The sequence below is a fragment of the Nannospalax galili genome, unplaced genomic scaffold (assembly GCF_000622305.1).
Source record: "Nannospalax galili isolate Female #2095 unplaced genomic scaffold, S.galili_v1.0 scaffold597, whole genome shotgun sequence".
Classification (NCBI taxonomy): Eukaryota; Metazoa; Chordata; class Mammalia; order Rodentia; family Spalacidae; genus Nannospalax; species Nannospalax galili.
In genome coordinates this window covers 1,997,327-2,007,839 of record NW_008339519.1, presented here as the reverse complement: position 1 = coordinate 2,007,839, position 10,513 = coordinate 1,997,327, and the positions used below count along the sequence as shown (strand labels likewise).

The 10,513-nt window shown below is 38.3% G+C and overlaps 1 pseudogene; it reads right to left on the bottom strand.

The window, feature by feature from the left end:
- Positions 1-2,698: 2,698 nt before the first annotated feature.
- Positions 2,699-6,415, bottom strand: LOC103735131 (annotated as a pseudogene).
- Positions 6,416-10,513: the final 4,098 nt, after the last annotated feature.

Here is a 10,513-nt window from a genome sequence, read left to right as displayed (position 1 = left end):
TTAAAACAATTAGTTCTTGGCAAGACAATATTTAATGATCATTGTAATCATTTATGAAAATTCTTAAAGGCAATTATCAATATAAAGATATTTCTGCTTTTATCTTATCAATTTAGCAATAATATTCTAATAGATTCCTTATGGTTTGAGACACTTCACAAAAGAAATAATATTACTGCTCCAGTTTGCTCATAATATTTTAATACATAATGTCCACTATAAGATCATAAGATACAAGTGAACATATTAAGGGATGATTTCCACAGAATAATTCATTCAATAAATACAGGATAGGGCAAGTGCGGTAGCTTTTTCATTAATCCAAGCTAGAAAATGAGGTGTTATCTCTAAACAAAATTAAATGCAAGGTAAAATCTATGATGTTATTAAGGACAATTTGACTATTATAGTAAAATATGCTCTTATATATATATCATTTTATTATTAGCATGCTTAGAGGAAGTGAAACATTTTCTTTCATAGCATAAGAGTTATTGATGATGTAACACTTAAAAGACACTAGGCAGTGTGCCAGGCTGTGGGTAATGTGAGGCACCCAGACTCAAATAGTGGCTGCGTCAATCACTATTCCCACACAACCAAGCTATAATTCAAATATGGACTCATTAAAATAACAAGTGTGCACCTGCTGTAAGCCTTCTGCTACTCAGAGGAATAGAAGTTCCAAAAAAAATTGGAATATGTCAACTATATTAGTAATTTTAATGGTTTACAAAAAAAATTTCTTTGAAGTGGCTCAGTGGGTAAAGGTATGTGCCACCGAGCCTGAGTTCCATCATTGTATCCCACATGATAGAAGGAAAGACAGATTCCTCAAAGTTGTCCTCTCAACTCCATACTCACAGTATGGCATATATTCTAGTCTGCCTTCAATTGCTGTGAAAAAAACACTGTGACCAATACCAAATTGAAGAGGAAAGAGTTTATTCAGCTTATATCTCCCAGGTCACAGTTCACCACTGAGAAATCCCCAGGTAGAAACCCTGAGCAGGAACCTAGAGGCAGGAGATAAGGCACAGGCCATTGAGGAACTCTGCTTACTGCCTTCTTCCCCTGGCCCCTGTTCAACCTACCCCCCCCCCGGAGCTGAGGCCTGAACCCAGGGCCTTGCACTTGCTAGGCAAGCGCTCTACCACTGAGCTAAATTCCCAACCCCTCAACCTGCTTTTTTATGCAACACAGGACCATCTACCCAGGGGTGGCACCATCCACTGTGGGTTGGGTTCTCCCACATCACTCAACAATCAAGAAAATGTTCTACAGACATGGCCAGAGGCCAAGCCAATGGAGGCAATTCCCTAATTGAGGCTTCCTTTACCCAGGTGTATCAGGTTGACAACTAAAGCTATCCAACAGTAAAGAACCCCCACCAATACAAAATCAATCAATCATTGAAATAGTGTATTCAAGGAAGTAAATCCTATCTTAACATAAATAATGTAGCTGGAAGAAAGAGGACCTTATGAAACACTGAAAACCAACCATGATGAATATAAAACAGTACAGGTTAAATATAAATTATTCATAATAGGCATTTAAAAAATTACCTCCTTGGCTAAGTACTACTGACTTCTCTAAATAAATGAACCAATTCTTACACCTTGAATATATGGTGATTAAATATTTCACAGTACGCTTCACATTTTTTCTTACTGTGTATATACTCAGAGAGAATTTGAGAATGCCAACCACCGCAACAATTTTATCATATTTGTGTTTTTTTATTTCCTAGACCATTGCTTAAAATGTATGGTTGTTTACAATTAATTCATTCACACTAAGATTTATTAGGCATAAAATATTGGACATACATTTTAGAAATGACTTTTCTGGGAATACCTCCTTTTACAAATGGGAATTTTACCTAGCCTTGCAACCAAAGTTAATCTTCTGTTTTGAGATCATTTAACATTTCTATTCATTCTGCCTTCCTACTGGAAAATTAACTTATTTAAATATAGATAGTCTTTAGGGAAACAATGTAAACAATCTTACCAAGCTTTGGGCTCCTCTTGTCATAAATATTTACAAGCTAAACTCAATAAATAGCTTTAATCTTAGAGTATGTTCCTTATTTCCACTTCAGGACCCTTCCTGGCCCCTGGCCCAGAATAATGTATATGTTGTGAAAATACAAGTTCTGAAATCAATGACATTGAATTTGGTAGAATTAGATTAATAATATGTTTGTAGTTTTTTTTCTTTTCAGCTGTTGTTTATTGACACACAGGTTGGCTTTATAGCAACAGGCCTGGAGATGGTTGCAGTAGCTGGGAAAATGGAAGGTGGCAGGTGGAGTGTTTGCATCAACAGCTGAGCAGAGTGGAGGAACAGAACAGCCCAGAGCACAAGGAGGAATGGGGTGGCTAAGGCTGTTGGAAAGCAGGTATGTGCCTGGGCCAAAGGCTATCTACACTGGAGCCTTGGCCCTGTGCCTTAGGCCTCTACCCTTGCTGACTGCTTTCTCCTAACTCTAGGCCAGGGCCTGGGAGTCCTCTGGACAATACTTTCTACAGGAACAAAGTACACAGAGATGTTGCTGCCCTCTTGTGATAACCTCAGAGGGCCTCCAATCCTGCATTCCTGGTCAGCTGGACTCTGTGACACGTTTCACAGAGGCATTAACTTTTCCTGGTGTCCCAGCCCTCCAGTGCCACTCTAAAGCCCAGAGTGAGCACTATAAGCGTTTCTGGCTTAGTGGATAGGTTGTGGGAGGGGAATGGGACAGGAGCTGGAAGAGGGGCTCCAGTGGACCATCATGGCACTGGCACTGCATGCAGGTGTTGGTGAAGCCAGAGCCAGGGCGCCACCCAGTCAGCACAGTGACAACCTCTCCCTTCTTGAAAAAGCCTCGAGTCTTGCCAATATTCATGGCCAAGTTCACCTGCAGGTCTACATCCTCAGCCCAGGCCTCCTGGACTGCATCCTTACACAGCACAGGGAAGATGCCACGGTACAGATGGGCCTGGTGAGCTGTCTGGGGATTATGTGTCACAGCAATATGGGAGCATGTGGGCAGTATTGTGAGCACTGGTGAGCACTCCTGCTTCCGTGGGGTAGCTGGTAATGGACGCCAGGTGGCAGAGTTCCTCAAGCAATTCCAAGTGGTAAATGACAGCCTCTGCCTCACAGGCAATCAGGTGCTGCATGCGAACAGCTTCCAGAGAATAGTCTCCTTTGGCTGTTTCTCCAGAGAGCATGATGCAGTCAGCTCCATCCAGGACAGCACTGGCCACTTCACTGCCCACAGCTAGGTGGGGTGGGGCTTCTTGATCATGCTCTCCAGCATCTGTGTGGCACAAATGACAGGCTTCCCAGCTCGGATGCATAGACCAATCATCACATTCTGAGCAAGGAAGATCTTTTCAGCAGGAATCGTAATGCTTAAATCACCATGGGCCACCATGATACCATCATTGGCCTCTAGGATCTGTTCAAACATGTGAACTCCTTTATGATTCTCGATTTTGCTGACAACCTTGATGTTCTTCTGGTAAGTGGGCACCTTTCTCCTTCACCGGCACAAAACGGAAGGTCCTGACGCGGGCCACTGTGTATTTGTAGTTTGGAATGCTGTTCTGGGTCAGCAGGAGCCAGAAAAAGCAATTGTTTGTTGTTAGGGTATGAAGGATAGTAAAAAGGCAATCTTTAAAAATCAATAACAGCATCATGGTATTTCTGATGGACAAAGGCAGGAGCATGAATTCCATGTATGATTTTTGAATACCCAGAAGATCAATTACATCAAAATGGTACTTTAACCACAGTGTAATAGCTTGAGCAAAAATTAAACACTCTTAAATAAACCTTGCTTAGACACATAATTTGCTTTTTAAGCTACTTGTTATAATTGTTAGCAAGAGTAGATCAATAATTTCATTGCTTTAAGTTGAGATTTGGTTGAAGTTTGACTTTAGAAATTTTTTAATCATATACATCATTTTATGTCTCATTTTTTAAGTACCTAAAATAATTTACTTACGCTTTTATAACTTGCAAAATTTTTCTACATTTCCATCCAGTACGTCCTTTGCTAAAAATAGTTGCATTTTTCCAGCCTTCTATTATTTTCTACCAGTTTTGACTATTATTTTCTACCAGTTTTTGACTATCAATAATAATGTCATGAGATATAATACCAGCATAACAAATTTATCATCTGGAATTTTATTGCTGCTTGGGTTACAAAGCAATGTCTATCCCCTCTTCATGAGTCTCTAGTGACAAACCAATATTTGAGTCAATCAAAATTTACCCTAGAGAATAACCTGTTTTATTGGGCTTTCTTACAATACATGGGTGAGGAGTTGTAAAAGGAGCAATAAATCAGTTTTGAAAAATTAAGTTAAAGTCAGAATTTCTTGCAGTAACGGAGAATAAACAACAATATGAATTTAATCAGTATAAGCTCAGTAACATCTAGGCAAAAAAAATTCCTTTCATAATCCAACTTGATTTATCGAAGATTAAGCTGAAATATTTTGTTGGAAGGGCCCCACAAGTCAGTGAAAATCTTTAAAATTTCTCCTATTACGTTTAATTTTATATCTGCAGTTATAGATAAATATAATCTTATATAATTCTCATTAGTAATAAAAAATATCTTCTTTTGTCCTGGGGCTAAGGAGGGATCTGACAAGCTGTTCTTATTTTTTTTGTGTATGGCAAGCCTACAGGTGAATTTGCTTTGTTTCTCCTATAGCCAGGGAGAATGAAACTTTAACGAGAGGTTTATACCAGAGCACATGGCTCATGACAAAATAGAGCATCCCCATTATTTTCTTTTACTATAGACAACTTTATATCATGATATAAATAATAGCAACTTCTGTTGCAAGTTTTTTATCCCTTAGGTGTTCTCAAGGGCAAAGAACTTTTATTTCTGGACTGTTTTACTGTCTTCCTCCATGTCCCAGAGTCAAGGGCTAACCTGATTCAGGAAAGGGGATTTGAAGTATGCTTTGAGATATTCATGCTTGGATCTGAAGTGGGAGGGCAAAATCCCATCTCCAAAGCCAGCTTTTCTGTGAGCTCAAACAGTGGATGACAGTTTACCAATATAATGTATTTATAGAAGGCATTTGTTTATCTTTAAAATGCAACCCAATTGTTTACACTGGACAGGAGACATGCTGTTGTGTCCAGGGACAACTGGTTAGACCAAAGCATTTGTCCTCAAAACCTGTAGAGATCAGTGATTTGTTGAGTCTTGCATTGGGAATTGGAATTGAAAAGTGGCCCAATACTTGATTTTAAAAAAGGTTAATCATAAGACTCAATGCTACAGAAGTATCTACTTTTACCATTGTCTAACCTGAGATTCTCTCTAGCTATATATTTGGGGTGACCAGATACTCAAAAGCTTATAATCACATTTGGAATTACCAGTCTAGAGTCTTGGATGGTCACCATCTAGTGGTCAAGTTCATTTTTTTTCCAGTTAATTAAAGAATGTAAAGACGGGGAAAAACTCAGAGATTACAAAGACTTTATTTTTTTTAAAAAATGAAGAATCACGTATCATCACACGGGGGGGGAGAGAGAGAGAGAGAGAGAGAGAGAGAGAGAGAGAGAGAGATCTCCACAAATGGAGAGAGGAATTTAAAAAGCAAAAATCCAAAACCCTCAAGAAGGCTTGCACCTTTTAAGTGTTCTTGCTGGTATGGGGCAGGTTTCCCTCTCCTAATTTTGGACTGGTCAGTTTAAACAAAGAGGAGAAGGATGTAATGATGAGATGGCCAAGCCTGATCTCAGTCTTATCTTGTTTGAACTAGTTGGCCAGAAAAAGAACCCTGTGAGATTGAGGGAGAGCCTGGAGGCTTTGTCTCAGGTCAAAAAGAAGGCAGAAGTGTGTCGTCTTTATTATTCCTCAGGGACCCTGTTTACTTATTAAGGGTTTGTCCCTCACATATTCAGATAGCTTTTGTCTGTAAATGGAGGCAATCTAAAAAATGTACTAAGTACCCTCCCTTCTATAAAGAGATCAAGTTGTAGGATAATATAACACTCTGATTAATATTTCCCACTAGAGGTCATTATTTTACCCTCCAAATTAACTCTAGGCTGGACTTGAGTGCAGAAAACCATCAGGCATTTTTTCTTTGAGATCCGGGTCAAAGGGGTAGAGGATAGGAGTTTGTTACTGCTCTGTAAGGCAAAAGAATATACAATGGAACCTGTGCCAGATTTCCCTTGACTAGTTGTCCAGAGTATCCTCATCTTCCTCTCCTTCTGAGCAACAACAAAGAAAAGGCCTTGTCAGATTGGATGCTTTTCTCATTGATGAGACCTGTTTCCTGTATCTCATCCTTCTTTATTAGTGATCATAAAGAACGTGGAACCTATTCAAGTTTATTCACTCTTACCAATGTGATTCTTTACCACCCTGTGACATTTATGAATGTTTTCTATTTTGCCTGAATGATTTTAACCTGTATTTTTTGAATCCATCATTCAAAAAACCTCTGGAGTAAATATTGGTCCTCATGTATCAGGGCACTAAGCCAACTTCCAATGATAAGTTACAGAATATCTTGAACTTTCATTTTTCCCTTAGATGGTTTCTCTTACTCATTTATTTGGAGGCTACTTGTCCCCTCTTGTTGCTGCTCTTTCCTTGCATGGGAGAAAGTGCTGGGTCAAAAGAAAGAAAATTAGGAGGGAAGAGGTGAATGAGAATCACTAAGAGGTGGGATTTTTTTTTTTGAAGTTCCCTTTTTACTCCCCTCTTTGCATATCTAGTATAACTTGGTTCCAATGAGTTAAATGCTTCACCTCAACTATTTCTAAGCATCAGCTTCATTGGTCACTAATTTTTCCCCCCAAGATTCTGAATCAAGTATCCCATGGTTTGGGTATGAGGGGCAATTTTTTCTGAATAACATTTTGAAGTTCATAGATTTATTTCAATGAAGCATTAACTACAGTCCATTTAAGTAAAATCATTAGTTTCTATGCATGTATACAAGATTCAAGAGATGAGGAGTTCTCCACAGTTAAATGAAACAGGCAAGGGTTAAAGTTAAAACAAATGAAAAGGGCAGATTAGGATTGGTAAATAAGCAGCTGAAAGCAGAAAGTGAACCAAGAAATAGCATACCAGCTGGAGCTCTCAAGAAAAGCCTTGTGCTCATGGTCACATGACTTATGACATATATGACTTGGGACAGCCTATAATTCCCTTCACCCTCAGGCTTCTCCTGGCACCAATCTGTGATTTTGAAGTAAAGAGTCTCTTTCTCCCCTAAGGCACCACAATGTGGTGGATACTACAATGGAGCATTGCCTATTGAAGACAACCTGATTCTTGGAGTCATTTAAAGAAATAGTGAGCTTGATCTGTTCTCAAACTGTTGTTTGTGATTTCTCTCAGAACTTTTCTTTCAACCGAGGGGTGTACTCTATTTAAATAATAGATCCAGCTTGATATGAGAAATGAAATATTGAACCTTGTCTTATCAAGCAAGAATTGGCCTTTTCTGACTCTGACTGACCCCTAGCAGCATACAGGACCACAAACAGATGTTATCAGTCTAACCCTATCTGCTGAATGCAACATAAACTAGGGATAATTCATTCCTTTCAATGTCACTGCTTTTCAGAGCTGGTATTTTCAACACACACACACACACACACACACACACACACACACACTCCACACATTATTCTGAGTCAGTGGCAAGGAAGGGTCATGTGGGGGAAATAAAGAACATAATCTAAGATTAAAGCTATTTGTTTAGTTTAGCTAGTAAAAGTTGATTATAGGAGGAGCCTAAAGCCTAAACTGTTTACAATGTTTTCCTGAAAACTACCTAGATTTATATAATCTGATTTTACAATAGGAGGTAGATTGAACAGGTAGTGTTAAATGATTTCAAAACATAAGATTAACTTTGGTTATGAGGTTAGGTTAAAATTCCTCCTTGTAAGAGAAGGCATATCCAGAAAAGACAATCCCAAAGTTTCCTCTTACTTCTTTTATTATAGAAGAGGTATGCCCAGCAGGGTTGTCACTGATGGTCTGCTGGTTAGGATGAGTATGCTGGAGGAGCAACATCAATCAACATCATTTCATTTTGGGCAATCCTCCAGAAAAGGTGACAGAGACAAGGCAGCACTTTGAGAAAGCATAGGAACAAAGTAGGTACCCCTGCAAACAAGGTGGTTATTCACGCAGCTGAAATTAAGGAGAGGGTCACTCACTTTTTTCAGGTTGCTGTCTTCTGTGCCATCTCATGGTACAACTTTACCAATTGCACTGGTACCCAGAAAGGTCCTGGAGAAGAACGGACAGATTTGGAATCTCAGCACCAATTAATGAGAGGAAGGAGATCCAGCCAGTAGTTGGCTCCTTACAGGAGTTTATATGTGTGCTGATAAAACTTCTTCTTTCTTATGATGATTTTCTATAAGTCTGAGAGGTGAAACTGAGAGGAACAATACAAGGTGTGTTGCTTTAACAAGTTGTCCCTGAGCAGTTAATCCCTCAATAGCTATTTTTTTCCTATCTGCAAAAGCACAAGCTATCACTCATGAATTCAAGATTTGAATAGCAGATTTCAGTACATTACAGAAGTTATCACACATTTTAGACATCATCACATAGGTACAGGGAGAGGACACAGTAGAACATTCCTTTGAGAAGATACTGCAGTTTATCTCCATTTTCCAGTTTCTCTCTTGGTGAAAGATTTGTATATTTATACTTTCAGAAAAGACACAGTACTTTAGCATACTTCAACATTTGCTGTGGATTCATGAATTATGTTTCTTTTTATGTCATGATCCTGACAGCTACATTTTATGCCTTCTAGAGATGTGCATATGTCAAGTTGGGATAACAGGAAACACTTTGATTCTCCCTTTCCACAATCTAACTCCTCCACAGCTAGCTGCAGGTTAGTACAAAAAAGTGACATTTCCTATCTACTGAAGCATGTGGGTCAGACACACCCTCTGTTACTGAGTCCCTGACACAAGGGCTTGCATAATCAGTAATTCACTAACAGGATTTAATGATACCTCCTGGTTTTGTTTTGTTTGTTTGGTCTTTTTGAGAGTCTCCTATAGCCCTATCTCGTCTGGAACTCTGTCACTATGTAGATTAGACTGTTCTCAATCTTACAGAGATCTGCATACCTCTACTTCCTGAGTGCTGGGATTAAAAGAATTTTATTATCAATGTTTTGATCAGAACACTTTCTTTGTAGATAGAAATGGTCTCCGAACTTCAGGAAAGTTTTCTTTTTTTCATCAAGAAGAACATGAATTGTGTGTTTCCTATACTTGTTATTTTTAAGTACTTGATTAAGAACAGGGTTTTAGAAAGTAAAGAACATGGCTTCTCTGTAACCCCCTTACTACGCCATTTCCATATCAAGAAGTATATTCTTATACTAACAGTATAGTCAATCATTTCCCTTTAAACAAGTAATTAAAAAAATATTTGCCTTTTCTCTTAACATGCATCAAAGTATTTTCTATAATGTCAGTATTGTAATAGACACATAATTCTGAGATAATCCTTGTGAAGCAAGTGCCTTCATTTTAGACACCAGAATGTAGAAACCTCATTTACCAACTATTCAAACATCGTGCTGAGTCGGCACTTGCTTGGCAGCCTAGCTTCAGTCACAGTATTGTAGAACCACTTATCCAATTTAGATAGTGCTACAGCCTAATCCAACATGATATTTAAACAATATAGAAGCTTTTCAGAAAAGGAAAATAAGAAGATCTGTATTTGTGTCTAACTAAATTATGCTAAATACTGATATAATGTTGCATAAATAGGAATGGCTTTTCTGTTTCTCTTGTAAACCCTGATGAGGCTCAGCATGAGCCTCCATTTTTTTCTTTGAACTGTTCAACTCATGTTCTTGGCTGTCAAGTAGTGACTAACAAGCAAATTCTTGTCTTTTTAAGATTATTTTGTTTTGTTCCATCAAGAATTAAAATGTGTCCCTTCTACTTTTGATTACTTTCAAAATACTTTCTAAAATAAGGATTATAGTGAAGGCACTTTTAAATTTGGTAGCTAAAAATAAATACAGGATCAACTTTATAATTTTCAAGATCATAGATATGTGTTCTGGGATATCTTCATACTAATGTAAAACTTTAAATAGCTTTTTGTTATTTTGGTTTGAGAAATTCTCTGTCAATTATAATCTACCTTAACATCCCTATGGACTTCAGTGGTCAAAAACTTTGATCTACATATGCATATATTTCATTGAATTCCCAAGATACTGCTGACAAATGTATTTGATCATTAGCAAAGGCGGTGGGGTGGGGAGGACAAACAATATCCAAGTGAATCACATGTTTAGATATTAAAGATAAATGAGATTGAGATTGAGTTGAGATTTACAATGTTTAAAAGGGCTGGAGAGATGGCTTAGCGGTTAAGAGCACTGACTGCTTTTGCAGAGGACCTGGGTTCGATTCCCAGCACCTACATGGTGGCTACCATCCTTAACTCCAGTTCCAG